The sequence below is a fragment of the Chinchilla lanigera genome, unplaced genomic scaffold (assembly GCF_000276665.1).
Source record: "Chinchilla lanigera isolate Chin_1 unplaced genomic scaffold, ChiLan1.0 scaffold00034, whole genome shotgun sequence".
In the NCBI taxonomy this organism is placed as follows: Eukaryota; Metazoa; Chordata; class Mammalia; order Rodentia; family Chinchillidae; genus Chinchilla; species Chinchilla lanigera.
Genome location: NW_004955435.1, coordinates 3928931 through 3945623, shown reverse-complemented (window position 1 = coordinate 3945623; position 16693 = coordinate 3928931). Strand labels below are relative to the sequence as shown.

General features: G+C 37.4%; 1 long non-coding RNA gene across 1 annotated transcript in view; it reads right to left on the bottom strand.

Moving 5' to 3' along the window:
* Window positions 1-5073: 5073 nt before the first annotated feature.
* LOC106148992 overlaps window positions 5074-16693 on the bottom strand; it is a 13582-nt gene continuing 1962 nt past the window's right edge. Inside the window, exons 2-3 of the long non-coding RNA XR_001234845.1 lie at window positions 5819-5999; window positions 5074-5185 (exon numbers count right to left, since the gene is read on the bottom strand). This is a non-coding gene — a long non-coding RNA (uncharacterized LOC106148992). The remainder of the gene's footprint in view (window positions 5186-5818; window positions 6000-16693) is intronic.

Below are 16693 nucleotides of genomic sequence, written 5' to 3'. Positions count from 1 at the left end.
GCATTGTCTCACTAGTGTAAAACCTGAAAGAGTTAATAAAAACTTGGAGGTATGATAGACATCGTGAAATGAAGGGAAAACACTCAAGGGTAAAGGGCAACTGGGATGTGGGAAAAGAGAAGGGAAAGGAGGAGAAATTTTGTATGTATGTATATACAGGATAGTTAACATAGTTTATCTACTGTCTTCTATTTCTTTGCTGAAAGAAACTGTCAATGAGTCCTTGATTGATCAATTTGCATGTCTCTATTTGTTTTCATGAGAAACCACTCTGAAGATATCAATATGTAATACAACTAGCATTGTTAATTTCCTTCCACTTTGTTTGTAACTCTGTATTGTTTGTACTGTTCTTTTGCTATTTTGTAAATGGCTGTCTGTCTGTTAATATTTTGCTCCTTATATTTTTAAAATTAAAAAAATGGCAAATAAATACATGAAAAAAATGTTCAACATCATTGGTTATTTGAGGGATGCAAATTAAAACAACACTGAGATTCCATCTCACCCCAGAAAAAATGGCTATCATCAAGAAATCACCCCATAACAAATGTTGGAGGGGCTGTGGGGAAAAAGGAATCCATCTCCACTATTGGTGGGAGTGTAGACTGCTGAAACCACTTTGGAAATCAATGTGGATATTCCTCAAAAAACAAGGTTTAGAGGTCCCTTTGAACTCTTTTGGTCCCATTATTCCCCTTCTGTGTATTTTCCCCGAAGAATTAAAAACATCATACCACAGCGGTATATGTACACCCATGTTTATAGCAGCACAATTTGTCATAGCTAAATCTTGGAACACATGATTCTTTCAGGGATCTAAGAGTAAATAGTAAGTCACTAACATTGGACTAAAGAAGCCCAAAGATTTAGAGATACCCAAGGTTTCATAGCTGTCCTTCCACATTCTCAAGGTTTGAAATGAAGGCTGCTGAAACCCTAAGACAGTTACCCCGGGCAGCACAGCAATCCCAGACCCTTCTTGCACTCCCTGCTGCTGACACCAGTAGCAGAGACTCAGTGACATAAAAATACTAGAACTGTAAATTTTTCTTGCTAGAATCAATGGGCAGTGAACTAAAACTTTTTTGCGAGAAACCTCACTGAAAGAAATTGATTTTTGGCATTATAACATTCTCATGTCTAGGGAAATGGAAAAAAATCTTCCTTTGTGCAAAATTCCCTAATTTACATTGTGCCTTTGAATACCGAAGTCCTGGAACCCTCATGCTAATGACTGTGGGATCCTTCTACACATCTTCTGAGGAGGCATTGGCTCTTCTTTTTTGCTACCATGGCTACTGCCACTGCTTTTTGTGTGGACTTGCTTAGACCTATGAAATCTGTCTCTCACAAGGGTTTTCTCGTCATCCCTGCATTTGTTAAAATGGAAAAATTTTTTGTTCAGATTCTTAAGTTATAGCTGCTTTGGATGCTTCTTAAATGTGCACCTGAGAGCCTGGGAAAGACCCATACCTTTGCCATGTACCTGTGAGACTGTAAGCACATACAATTTGGGTAATCTCAATGTGAAGCCAAAGCTTGTGCAACTAAGCCAGATCAACGAGAAGCAACATGGCAGAGCCTCCCTCTGGACCAGCTGCATGGATCCAGGAGTCATGACCCTCCACAGGACTATGTATGCAGAAGGGCCTGTGAAGCAATTGTCTAACATGTCTCTCTAAGCCTAGCACTATTTTAATATGAGAAACTAGTTCATGGGGACATTTGCTGCCTTGCAGTGAAAAATAGCAACTATATTGTTGTCTGCCAATGCCTAAAAAGAACTGAATCCCATGTCAGTACTTCCTATAGTGCTAGGCCAGCCTGGTTCTTTGGAGACCCCTTCCCCATGTTTTAAGAGGTTTTTCCAGTGTAAGATATGGACCAGCAGCTGTTCTCCTTGGAGACATCATGGTGGTTCCTGTTGTCACAGGGCACTTGGTTCTTGCAATAAGAACAGGGGATAATAAAAGGATGAATTCCATACATTTTTGGCAAAGTAGGATAGGGAAAAAGATACGACTCCCCTTTAAAAGGAGACAGGTCATGGACTAAAACCCTAGAATTCCTCCTGTCTCCTGTCCTTGTAAGCATCCCTCTCCTATTTTAGAAGTGGGGAGAAGAATTCAGGCAAAATCTTAGTCTGTCTTCTGTGATGCTGTTTTGCTGTTCACAGGTCTTTATTATGTCTTCTACTATTGTGTATGTACTCACCTCTCTTCCTAGGTACATCGAGTTAGGCTTCATGATAGGGAGTTCATTTTTTCTACCCTGAAGATTTCCTGCCATGTAGCATGATTTGCAATATATTTTTGATAGATAAAGAGATGGAATAAGTGTAAATGGTTTTTGTGTTGCAAGGCTTATCATATTTGAGGTTGAATACTTTTGTTTAATTATTCTATTTTTTAAAGAATGCCAAATCTACTTTAAAGGACCATAAAGAGATAATTGATTCTGAGCCAAATATGAGTGATCTAGGCCTGGGAGATTCAAGTTACCCTGAAAGATTTTTCCCAAGAAAAGGAAATCATAACAGTGTGTACAGACAGAGGACAAAGGTGATCACAAATCAATGCATGAGGTGAATGAGCTTTTGGGAGCATTCTGTAGGCAGATCATGGTAAAGTAGAGGAAATCTGATCACTGAATTGAAATGGTTCTTACTGTATCCTTAGGAGACTGGATGAATCAGGAGTCTGCTGTTGGTCCAGCTGGGGGAAGTTAATCAGGTCAAACACGTCTCAGAAAGTCTGCCGAGCAGTCACGACAATGTTAGGTCGGAAGGAATAAGAACAATCCGGAGCAGTGGCTTGTTTTCTAAAGGCTTGATGTAGCCTTTACCTCGCATGGTTTTCAGTGCTTGTTTGTCATTTTGTCTTCTTCTGAGAAAAACTTTTCCATGTGGTGCTCACTTGGAAAGTTCTATTGTAACATAGGTTCCTCGGAAATGGTAAATATTGTTTTGAATCATTTTAATTGGGAGTGAAAACATTTTATAGTAAACTTTCCTCTGCTGCCTACCACAGTGGAAGGCAAAACTGCTAGCTGTCAGGAGTTGACTGACTCATAAACTTCTGATTGCTCAGACCAAAGTCTTTGAACATAGTGTGCCCAGGTAGGAGTGTAGCTCAGGGATAGAGCAGGTACTTAGCATGTTCTTGGGCCCAAATTCAAGGACAGGGCCAAGATGGAAATAGGGTGTGATGTGTGTGCCTTTATCTTTTGGCAGTGCCTCCTCGTTAGGTAGCAAGCTCCTTGAAGACAGGGATTATGCCAGTCTATTTACCACTATAGCCTCATGATCTGTCACTATTTTGCTAACCAGTAGTTATTGAATAAATTAATTATTATTTCTTTGTGGAAATGATCATATTAAAGAACTGTATAGAACAGTTCTATATCGTTCAATATACCATACATGCATGATTAATGCATATTTCAGGACAAGATATAGTATCATTTTTATGATGTGAGGATTGTTTTAAAAGTCATCAAAAGACTACAGTTGCAGAAGGCAGTGTCCTTCAGCATAGGAATAAAAGGGAAAAACTATTCAAGAGAAATTGTTCTTTTTAAAACTTTGTTCTTTTGAAGTTGCTTAGCTCTGTAATTGCTTCAGGGTTTTGTAATTACTTTCTTGACCTCTGTAACCACAAGAGCATAATTGAACATGCAAGATGCCTGATTGTACCATTGTACCAAGCTTCAGGAACTGATGATCAGTAATCTGCCCTTGTAACTGATGATCTCTCCCTGCTAGCTAATCAGAAGAGAGGCCAGGCTTTCCTATCTCACCTTTGTGCCTCCTGCCTGTGCATTGTATAAAAGCCCTAGACTGCCAGAGGTGAGGGTCTAATACTCTGGGAATGATCTGATCAGTGACCATTGATATAAATAAATCTGCCTCCAAATCCTGGGTGTCATTTCAGTGTTTCTGCTTGTCACTGCAGTAATATCTTTATTTTCCTCTAGTGGGAAAATTAACTAATTTTTTCATAGAGGAAGACACCCTTACAAATAGAGATTTCCTATATACATGTAAAATTGAAATGTAATGAGAAATTTACCCATAGAACTTTTAGTGGGTTTATATAAGTAGGCCTTTAAAAATAGAAATAACAACCAACAGGTTTGCTCTGTCAAAGCAATGTATTAACATGACAAGTAGGTAAAATAACATAAAAATAAGTCATAATTTTGTTTCATTTTCATCTCAATGGTCACTTCCAGGAAAAATCTTGTCATTGTTGCACCTAAAGTTTCCTTATTGAATATTTATAGTAGTTTTAGTGAAAAAGAATATGAAAAATGATCAAGAACTTTTAAAATGACATTCCAAGGAATTGTATTTATGAAAACACATGTTTGGAAAAAAGTAATTTAAAAAATATAGACATTACCAGCTCTTCATGGATATGACAGAAAAGATCAAGATGCCATTATTGAATAAGAGCAGTCATGTGTTAAGAGTTAGTGTTGCATATATATGTATATCAGCCCAACCAATAATGGAGGTTGACCCAAGGAACACATAGAAAATTAACAATAAATTTTGTTATGAAGATTTAGGCTGGTATCACACCACCTTCACTGATAAGAGTTTCCTGGGACTTAGTCCTTGCCCTACTTCACAGAGGAAGAAACTCTTATAAATAGAGATTTCCTGTATAAATGTAAATTTCTCTCTCAAGAAAGTAACTAACTCTCTGTGTTGGCGCTTCTACTGTATCTGCTGCTTCTAAAAATAGTCAACTCAAAATAACGCTTAGACCAAGAAGGAGTATTTTGAGGCAACATATTCTGGCATTCTTTACATGATCATATATAATATACTTGTGTGAATTTCTGCAAATATAGATCCTAATAACCAACTGGTGATATTTAATTTAAAATAAAACTTTCTATATCCTATCAAGAATAAATTTAAAAACTGCGTTGTAAAATCTCTGTGAAAACTTGGATGGGATTTATTAATTCCAATAATAGCTAATATTTAATGAAAGTTCACTATGTATCAGGCCCAGCTTAGAGAAATGAAAACACATTACCTCATTATTTGGTTCATACTACAATTTAAGAGGCAGGTACTACTATTATTGAGACAAAGTCCTCAGGTCTCAGACCTGTTACTCATTAAAAGCAAGATTTGTGTCTTCTGGAGAAATCCGGAACTTGCAAGCTGATTTTGAAAAAAAAAAAGACACAAAACACACCAGTGATTCTTTACTCAGGCCTACAGATGCCCAGTAGGTAAATAAAATCAGAAGAGTACTTGTGCTTCATTTTCTTTCTTTCTCTTATATTACCTTAAAAATTTGGGTCACATTCTTGCTTAGCCCTGCATATAGGCATCAGTTAGAGGGCCTGTCTAAAAGCTGGTGATACCAGGTTGGTTTACACCACTGTCTTTCCACCTTCAAGACTGAGAACTCCAAGAAAAGAGATTGACAAAGATATTCAACTCACAACTATGTATCCACAAGTCTCCAATCATTAAACTGTGGATGCCCGCAGAGCCTCTACAGAACTAAGACTTCCCCAAGCAGAAACAAGCATCTCTGCAGACAGAATTAAAGAATAAAAATTTCTTTGGAGCCACCTTGCAAAAAAAAAAAGCCAGAATGGAGACCTAGTGCACTTAGCTAATGCATAAAAGCCACTCTTGTTCACTTGTGAATGAGCCAGTCTGGTCATCTTTACTAGAGCTAGGCTGCTTTGAATTCCTCAAACTCTAACCCTGCTAGTAAATCGATCCTAACCTCACACTCATAGGTCCTGAAAGGCTTTTCTGCTGTTAGAGTCGAAAGCCTACCAAGAGCGAGTTGAGGTATCCATTTCCTCTTTGAGGGTGTTGCTGGAACTCCTGGCTTCTGTTTCTCCTGGCTGGCTATGCCAAAATGTTATCGGTAGCTCCTTCTGAAAGTGGCTCGCCAAGTAAGCGTTACTGGGTTGCTCACCTTTCTTTCTGGAGTTGGATTCCAGGTTCCTCTCATCTAGAGCAAAGAATTCAATGAATTGAACAAAAAGCAACGGCAAAGTTTATTTGAAAAAGCAAAAGTGAAGAATAAGGGAGAAACTGGCTCTGCAGAATGAGCTTGAGCGGAGTGAAAGAGGAAAAATCCAGACAGAAGAACCCCCTGGGGACGGCAGTGTGCACTGTCCTGAGAAAAGCCTCCATAGCGGGCTCTTCCTGGCATCTGCGTCCTTTTTCACTGTTCAAGTCTTGAGGAAACCTGTGAGGACGTCTACATACTGGTCCTGAGAGGAACTGCTGGGACTGTAAACCTCAGGCTGACGTCAAGTCCAGCCGTCCTACTGAAAACCTGCCCAAGTTCAGGTGCAGGGCTTTGGGAACTGTTCTGCATGTGTTCCAGGATCTTATAATTAACAGGTCATGCCTACTTCCTCAGCCGTCTTTGCCACTCCCTCATCTCTTCTATTGGGGGAGCCTATCCTGAGAGCCCATCTAGTGATATCTTTAAAGCCTAAAGTAGTAAGTATAAGAGCCTGTGTTAAGCAATAAGCACTTTTGTCTGACACCAAAGACTGGATTTTAACCACTGCACTCTGATTAGCAGAAAAAAATTTGAAGTAAAGAAAAATCTGCTTTAAAATGTTGGTCAGGAAATGGTTAAAAATATATTTGAGATGAAATACATTTTGGTATGATATCACTTTACAGATTTTTTTATGCTTGCAAGTTTTCATTATACTCTATTATCTTATTTCTTAGGTGATTTTGCCTGATACAATTCGTTTATCTCTGGAGCCACAGAGGACATTTGATTTTTGAGACGCCTATTTTATTGTATCAGAGAAGAATAATAAAAAGTAAATATTGAGTCTGGGAGGAAAAATTGAAGCAATCTAGTGTCAGTAAGACAACTTCAGCACACCTCTAGGGTACCGCGGAAGGTCTCCGTCTGTACCTGGCAGTCTCTCCATCAGAACTGGGTTTGGTGCAGAACATATTTAACTTTGACATCATATATTTTCGTGTGGAGATAACTCAATTTGGGGTCATGCAAAGTGAAACTCTTTTAGAAAACACACATCTTGTCCACAGGGATATTCTTATCTAAATTAAGAGACTTCTGATAGAAAATAAATGAAGAAAAGCACTGCAATAAGAAATGAGTGTAATGATTTACACAGAACTTTTTCATAGAAAGAGCATATGCATTGCTGTCAGGATGACCTGAATTTAAAAATGTAGAGTTTCTATTTAATAATTCTCACTTTGAGATAATATCTGACTTTTGATCGCTCCAGAGATCACAGTAGCATAGAATTCCATTTATTCTAAGAAGAGTCTAGGATCCCTGAACTTTGATTCACTGAACTTTCTTCAATTTGTGTTTTGGGGATTTTTTTGGCGGGGGAGGGTTTGTCTTTTTGAGGCAGGGTCTCACTATGCAGTTCAGGCTGGCCTTGAGCTCACTTTGTGGCTAAGGCTGGTCTTGAACTCACAACAATCCTCCTGCTGCAGCCTCCCAAGCGCTCAGATTATAGTCGTGTGCCACCATGCCCAGTGAACTTTCTTCAGTTTGTGAAAGGTATACAAAACTACAGTGGATAACTTATGTTTTCTTTTCAATTATTCTTTCCCATGTTTAGTATATGAAATAATTTTTCTTTTTGGGAGGAGTGTACCAGAAATTGCACTCTGGACCTCATACCTCATTTTTCATTTTTAACTCTAAAATTCTCTTCTTTTTTGCCAGTCCTGGGGGTTGAACTTGGCAAGTGTTATACCACTAAACTACAATCCCAGCCCTCATTTTATACATTGTGTTTTTTGCTAAAATTTTTTATCTGTCCAAGCTTATTGTCCACATTTCCACAAAATGATTTCACAGATTCATAATAATTATTTTAAATCTTCTTGTCTATTTTAACCTGTGGGTTCTCTTTGCATCTGCTCCTATTGCTTATTCTTTTGACCATAGTCCTTATTTTCAATGCCTATTCATGTCTTGTAATTCAAACTCTGGACACTGGTATAAAGGAATAGTGGAGACTGAAACAATGGTATTTTATCAGCATTAAATGGGATACTCTTTCCTATAATCTGTATTTAAACTTGGTCTGATAATGGTTAAAATCTAGGAAAAGTTCAGAATACCCCTGGTTCCAAATGATCTGAAGGTCCGGTTAGGACTTTTCCTCAACACGGACTTGGTGGATTTAACTGCCAATGAAATTCCTACTGTGCCTCAGGGCTTCACGGTCATGTTTCTCATGTCACCAGAAACGTTTTGTGCTCTCCAGCCTTCAGGCCAAGTTACATCACTCTCTAAATCTCCGTCATGCCTTCTCTCTGTAAAAATTGGCAGGTAGGTAAAGGCGCTGTGGCTGCAGCCCCTCAAGGTTTTCCTCTGTCATTCGAGCCGTGTGCGCCCTTAAGTTCCTTACTAGTTTCTCCTGACCCTGTAAATCTCACCATCTGTGCTATGCTTGCACCTTCTCCCTGTGCTTCTAGGGATAAAAGCAGCAGGAGACACTTTCTGTCCTAGGATGAGCCTGTAGAGCTCTGAAATTTAGATCTTCAACTTTTCTGCGCACCTCAAGCCTCTCTGATGGCTACAAAAACTGTAATTTTTGTAGTCTACCCATCTTTGTAGTTGTTCAGTTGGAAGCAATTGTCTCTTGTGATTTTCTCCATTCCAAGGAAGAAAATCTCACTTTGACCATTCTGAATCACTATTTTATCATATCTAAAAGGAGAAAATTTGTGTGGATTTAAATATAGCATGTGAAAATTACTTGGCTTTGTGCCTCACTTGGTCGGTGCCTGATAAATATTAATGTCCTCTCTCTATTAAACTGGATATCAAGGGATGTCAAGTAGAGAAATAAACAGCGCGGTGGGTTTTACCTGAATAGAATTTGGAAGGGGTAAGTTTTGAACATGCAGAACATCAACTGACAAAAAGGGGGACAGGTGCAGTTTTTTCCTCGTTTATGTCTTTCAACTGATGTTTACAGAACATTTACTTGTGGATTATGCTTATGATAGATATGTTTCTTAGAGAAACTTCTAAAACAAAGATCTTAAATTACTCATCAGGGTTTTAAAAATCTTATTATTGTAACCACCCTATATCCTGCAGAAGTAAAAACAGTTATTCCTATTTAGATATTGAAAGAACAAGTTTAAACAAGAATGGGAGATAAAGTGGAAGTATAACCAAATCGGATAAAACAACTTAACCGAGGAACCAAACTGTACACAATAAGAAACAAATGAAAAGAGAAGGAAGACTTTCCACAACCAAGGACAGGAGACAATGCCTGACAGTGCTGATTTTTAAGGGAGGGAAGGGATGTATAAACACCTTTTTGTACACGAAAGAACTGTAGATCAGCATTGATCTCAGGCTTCCACACCTGCAAGAATGAATTGGCTTACTGCGGGAGTGGGATAAAGATCAAACAGAAGAGTTGCCTGGCCAATTACAACTGACCCTTCTTGAGTTTTCTCTTTCTGATTTGCATCTACTCAGACCTCAAAGAATCAGCTTGTTTAAACTGCTTTTCTCTCACCAGGAAAGCCAGATGGGTGACCCCAATAAGAAGATGAAATAAGCCTTTGTGTATAAAGAGGCTATTGTTGAATGGAATAATTCTATTTGGGGGAATGTGTATTTTCATACCACCCAATTTAATTGTGAATACATGGTTCACAGAAACAAAAGAGGGACAGAAAATAAAACACAAAGGAGAAGCAGTGAGAAGAGAGTCGTTTGTACATCTATCTGGGTTGGTAACAAAGTAAGATCTCAATGACACTAAATCCTGTAGGAGTGGGAGCAAAGGTGGATGTATCCATCCGTGACCTTGACCTATCAGCTATTATTTGAGTTTTCCCAGCTGCTGGCAAAATCATTTCTGTCTTGCTGGAGGCAGCAGCTGGGCTCTTACTAGTCTCCCTATAATTTCCTGCTCAATCTGGGAGCATTCGATAGGAAAATTATTTCTTCAAGCAAAATTTACAGTGTATATATCGGCCTAATAGTTCATTTATCCTCTAGGCACTTGTTCTGTCTTCTTATGAATGAGAATTACGCTGTGGCACCCCGCTCTGCAGCCATCTTACCCTTTTCTCTCTCCCCTCACTTCCTGGATCCCTGTGGAAGGAACGATTCCATCGGAAGTCTGTATTTCTATGTAGCTCTCTAAAAATGTGTGTGAAGTGTTTCTTGACTAAATGATTTTCTGTACTGAATAGGGAATAATATTTTTTAGATTACATTTATTTCTTCTTTAGATTTATTTCTTTACATTTATTTCTTCTTTAGATTACATTTGTTTCTTACACTTCTATTTGTGATAGTCACTACTCTAAGAGAAACAAATATAGTGTAAATGTTTAATTTATGTCACTCACTTTGGAAGCTATTTCATACCCTACCCTTCCTGGACAACCTGCAATCATAATCCCCAGGATTACCTGCATCCCAGCATTACCACACTGTATTTTAATTGTGTGATTTGATAGTATAATACAAAGTACTTGAGCTTTGGAATTCATAATACTAGACAAATTCTAGCTGGTTGACCTTGGACAAGTTACTCTGAGTTTAAATCTTTTCACCTGTAAAATAAGAAGATTTTCATTCTATCTATTGGGCATTAGAGAAACAGAGAAAATATCAAGCAGGAGCAGATAGCTAAGCTTAGAAATTTTTCTTCGTTAATTGGATCATATTCTCTCCTCATCAATATGTCAATTTTAAGTCTTCGTAACAACCAAATAGGGCATAATACTAGTGCCAATCTCTCTGAATCCAGGCAGATTTTCTATGTCTTTCTAACGCACACCTTATATTCTAACTTGGATTAAATTTATATTCTAAATTGGCTCTGGTTTGAGCATTTGAGAAACCTTGATCTCCAGAATTTAGTCAGGCAAAAGAGCCAATCTTGTTGTCTGTGAAGTTTGAATGGAGGACACCTGAGAAGATAGCTTGGGTTATTTCCCTATTAATGGTCCTTGGATGGTGGATTAGTCCTTGTTGTGGAATTGATGCTAGAGGGGCAGAGGGAGGGAATGGCAGAATTAATTCCCCAATGGAAAGATAGAAAAGAATTACTATAGAAGGAATGAAATTTCCTCTTAAAGTTTAAGAAAAAAACTAATGAAATAATCACAGATGCAAAATCTTCAGATTCCATGCCAATAGAATTTACTGTACTCTTTTACTGAAATATCTCTGAAAAGTACTCATCATTTTCAGAAAATTTAGGAGCCTCAGCCTCTCTAGTGAAATTTGACTAATCAAATAGCAAACCAAGATGGTCTTTTTGATTCATTCCATGACCAGCTCTTAACAAGGAAATGATTTATATTGAACAAGAAAAAGTCCTTGTAGGGGTGCAGGATCCTAAACAAACACATCTGGGTTTCAATGCTACTTACATGCTGACAAATTTCATAGGGAAATAGACTGTTCATAATGAAGCACGCAGGGAAAGAAATGCTTTGAAATACTCTGCTACTTTCTCAAGTTTATTTTTTATTTATACTTTGGACTTCTCATATAAGAGAAACCATATCACATTTAAGATTGTGTGTCTTAACTTGACTCAAGGTGCATCCATTTTCTTGCAAATGACTAAAGTTAATCTTTTTTTTAATGCAGAGTAGTACTCTATCATGTATAAGTATCACAATTTCTCTATCCATTCACCTGTTGGTGAACATATAGACTGCTTCCAAGATTTAGTTCTTAGGAATTATGTACCTGTACCAAAACTCCACACAAAGAGTGTAAACATTATGTATATAAACATGTACAAAAAAGAAAAAACTAAAGAGAATCAACTAAAGAGAATCAAGAGATGGATGGAGTGGGACGAGAGGGAAGGGAAAAGGAATGAAAGAGAAATGAAGTCTGTTATGTACACGTACCAGCTCCCCCTAAGGAATGTAAACATTGTGCACTATAAGTGTGATTAAGAAACAGTTACTCTCTATCCTCTATGTATGTCTAATTATCTAATTCATCACATGGAAAAATATTTTTGCCCGTAACAACTCAATGACCCGGTTTGAGTTTCCTCTGCTGGAGTCTTGCATCTTACTACTCCAACAACAAGAGGACACACACACACATACACACACACTCTCTCTCTCTGTCACACACACACACACACACACACACACAGTGTGGAAATAAACAATGTTGGTTCTATACTCTTCAGCCGGTTGGCTTAGGCCTCCTCCCCAGGCCGTCCTACACTGAGTCCTAGAAATTTCCTCACCCCAATACAGTTTTGGAAAGAAAACTCCCTTTAAGTGGACAGTGGATTGGAAGGAAGACCAAAAAAAAGCTGCACTTTCTTCTGAGAAGCAGCTGCGCTGACCTTATCTCTACAGCAGATCCCAAAGAAAATTACACCAAAAATGAGAGATTTGGGTCTTGAACTTTAATCTATTTCTCCTTTGAAAAACTCTTCAATAAATAGTGTAGCTATTTTCAGATCTACATATCGTTTATCTCGAATCTTTTCACTTTGTGTCATCGAAGAACATGCCTTTTATTCTCAAGCATTGAGCTTTCTTTTTGTAGCTTCAATTCTGCTGTTTCTGTCTCGAATTTTGAATTTTAGTTGTTCATATTTTATTTTAAAATTCTTCATTTTAAAGTTAATTTCTGCCTATTTATATTCACTTCACAATAATTTATGAATTTCTAGTTTATATTGCTGTACTGAAATTGGATTTTAGCTGTGCCTAGCTGAGACAAAGCGTAAAAATATAAAAGAGAGTTATGAGACACATAAATTTAAATAAAGAGGCCAAACACACATGACAAGGAATTTTCAGGGAAAGACCATGGATAATAAAGGAGAGGCATTACTCAAAGACTAACACCGCAGCATTTTCTAGAGACAAAGGAAAACACAAATCTCCAGATTAAAAGTAACAAGCAATACAGTTTTAAAAGGTCCACACTTAGGCAGAAACTCCTACTCTTTTATAACCAGGAATAAGGAAAAATCCTAAAACTTTACACAAGAATTTTAAAATAGAATAAAATTGGCTATTTGCAGAGAACTGAGAATAGAACAGCAATGTGTTTTCCAATGTATCTTCAACATTGGGTAAAAGATAATGTGATATGCCTCACTGGAAAAATTACAGTATGAGGAAAATGATACTTACACAAGAGTGCATAAAGTTTCTCTAAAGTACCTTGCTTAGCTAAACTTTAGTTGCATGAAGATATTTTCAGTGAAACTTCAAATAAAGAATTGACTTTCCTATTAAAAAGCAGAACAAACTTCTCTGCTTTTCTTGAGTATGCCCGGAAGACTATAGCTCTACAGACAATACATGGATTGCACCTCAGCCAGCGGGTGCACAGCGCTGGAATAAGCGCTCAGAACACAGAGAAGAAAGATCCAGAACTACTGCATCACAAGACCCATTCTCAGCTGCTATAAATCAGGATGTGAAGGGAAAGCTTTTAAAATCTTTTTAAAAAGATATTAAAGTCTGTAAAAATATCTCATTGCAGATAAATAAGCAGAGTTGTAATAGTTTTAAGTATCCTCAAGCCGAAGTAACATATAACCATGGAATAGTTAGGAATGAGACTGGGATAAACACATAAGAAACAGAAAAACAAGAAAGGCAGCATCTTCATTTCAGAGTATCTCAAGTCATCACAGTAAGTTTCCTTTAGAAGCCAGAATAATATCACAGTTGTCAAATAACAGCAGCTTAATATAATGTGTAATGAATACATTAGTTCACAGTCTATATGACTGACAAAAATCTGGAAGAATGTATGTCAAAATGATAATGGGAATTATCTTTGGATGATAAAGTTATGCAGTGTTAAATTACATACTTTTATAGTCAGAAAAAATGAGGCTATTTTCACTTAATAAAACAAATTAAAACTGTATTCATAAAGGTAAATTCAGGCTTTCCTAAACATACTGCCAGAGGAACTAAGACAAATCCAATTGAGACCAGAAAAGCTAAAGTCATCATGAACAATCTATCGTGCTTTCTAAGTTTATCTCACAATTTCTGTTTCTATTGAGAAAAAAAATGCTGGGGCAGCATTTCTGTGACCACAGCTCTGAACTTACGTGAGACTCTGATTCCCTGGAAAGCAACTCATGCAAGCGCACTGTTGGAAGTCAGCCAGGATGTCGCACATTTTAGAGTGGGCTGTCGAATTTCACACAAAGCCCGAAGGTATAGCTTACATTTCCAATATGGTGTTTGTTATACCGAGGGTTCTGCATTAATATTTACAAAAGAAAACGTAATCCATCTACTCTTTGAGGTGGCAAAGATTACTCACCTCCACCCTCTCATACACAACTTCTACTATCTATAAGAGAAGTTTCAGTGGGGAGCATTTCTCAGCTGCCCATGCTTTCGGTTATTTTCTGGCCAATCTGAAAGCCACACGAACATTTCTTTAAAAGGTGAGGGATTTTACTATCTTTCCAATCCTTTCTTCCTTCTTGTTTCCCAAAAAGCAGTCGTGATGAACACTTCAGCTCCTGTAATTTTAGCCATCTAATACAGCTGCTGAAAACTATGCTCTTCTGTTTTCAAAACTGATGGTGCAACAAGTGAATTACCTTTTCCTGGGATGGTCAGTATAAATACTTTGTCTGTTTAAGGACTCCCTCTGAAATCAGGAGTATTTTATATGCTGCTCCCTTACCTGCTAGAAAGTTGACACACTCACTTATTATTTTAAAGCCTTAGAAATGTTATGATTGAAAAATCAAGGTAAAAACTTGATGCAGAGGAAACACTTTCACATTTTCAAGTTCTCTCTCTCCTGCGTGCAGCATATAAAGTACCAGCCTAATTTCTGTGGCTGGTAAAACAATAACAGAGCTAAATGTTAGTAGGCAAACCCATTATAACAGTACTCCAGAGCCTATGGGGCTGTTGGAACTATTGAAGATTTTAATCTTTTTGTGAAATGCTCCCAAAGAAATTGCAATCAATAGTTAGTGCACTTATTTTCTTGTAGAGAGATTGCTCATATTTATGTAGTTCTTCAGGCATCAAGGAATAATAAATGGAAATCAATTAATAGAATAGGGTTTTGAAAAGTATAAATACTAATAAAATATAGGACCATATTGTAGGGATCTCTGGCAATAACAGTACCATTGGTACAACACAATTATACTACTTTTTCCTTGAAAATGTTTTGCGATTTTTTTCTGCTGATATTGGTATAATTTAAGCACACAATAATGTCACAAAAGTAGTAATGTCCAGTCCTCTCTCAGTGTTCCTTACACTAATGATGAATAGATGTACTGACATTGAACCAAATTTCTGATTTTCCTAGATTACTTTAAATAGGGTGCATTATTTGGTTTGAGGGGTAGAAAAAGCAGCAGATTTAAATTCCTAATTATGTTTTTCTGAGGCTAATAGTAATATTAATTAGCATTCCAGTTGTGTCATAGGGAAGATGACTGTAGAATTTAAATTTGTCACTGTTTAACCACAGGCAAATTAAGTAAATTTTTCCATGTACATTACTCTTCATGTGGAAATACATTTTAAATTTCCCCTGAGTAGAAAAAAACTTGCAAAAGTAACTTATATTTGAATAGTTTAAATCTTTCATTTTCCAATCCATCTTATAGCAGATGGAAACCAAAAATTATATAGCTAGTAAGAGTTCTTAATCCCCCCATCTAATAATCTTTTCTCAGCAAAAACTTTACCCAGATACCATCAGCTCCTACATCTACATAATTAAATGTCGATTAATTTTAAAGTGTGTCTGACACTCTGCCATAACATTATATTAGCTGTTCCCTGGTGTACCTCTTGCTAAGGCCTCCATAACAAAGTACGGCAGACTGGATGGTGTATACCACAGAAATCTGTTTCCCCACAATTCTAGAGGCCAGTGTCTGAGACCAAAGTGTCAGGGAGTTGGTGTCTTCCAAAAGCTGTCCTCTTGGCTCGCGGCTTCTTTATCTGTGTTTGTGTCCTAACCTCTTTGTATAAAGGGCGCTAGGTGGACAGGATGAGAACCACCCTCTCTTCTTTTTGTCTTAGTTGTCCCTTGAAATGTCCTGCCTCCAAATGCAGTCATATTCTGTGGTAGTGGAGTTTACAGCTTCCCCATATGAATTTAGGATATGCTCTCAAGTCCATAAGACCTAGAAAATGTAGTTTCCTTTTCCTTTTATCACACAGGTTCCAAACAATTTCAATACTAAAACCGCAGAGCTCGTCGTCTTCATTAGGAGTTGAGGTCTGGGGGAGCATGCTGCCCAGCCTCTTTGGAGTACACAGCACTTCTAAAAGTTCTTTTCCTCACAACACTTCACCAGAGCCTCAAAGTAAATTTATGCAGCAAATATCATTATCACATACACAAAATAGATGAGAAACAGAGGACTATGATGTTAAAAAGCAAGCATAGGATACACAGGGATTCACAAAGCCAGTACTCAAGCTAAGTCATTAAACATCACCCCACCTTCCTAGCTAAATTGCTTTCTTTCCTTTTCTTCCTTCTTTTTCTTTCTTTCTGTCTTCTGTTATTCTGTTCTTATTTGGAGGATGGGGGTAGGGGAGGGTGTTCTATTAATTTTTTGTTTATTCAAATGCTATTAAGTCAAAGAGAATTGGTTTTCAGTGATATAGATGAAGACACTAATATTTTTTTTT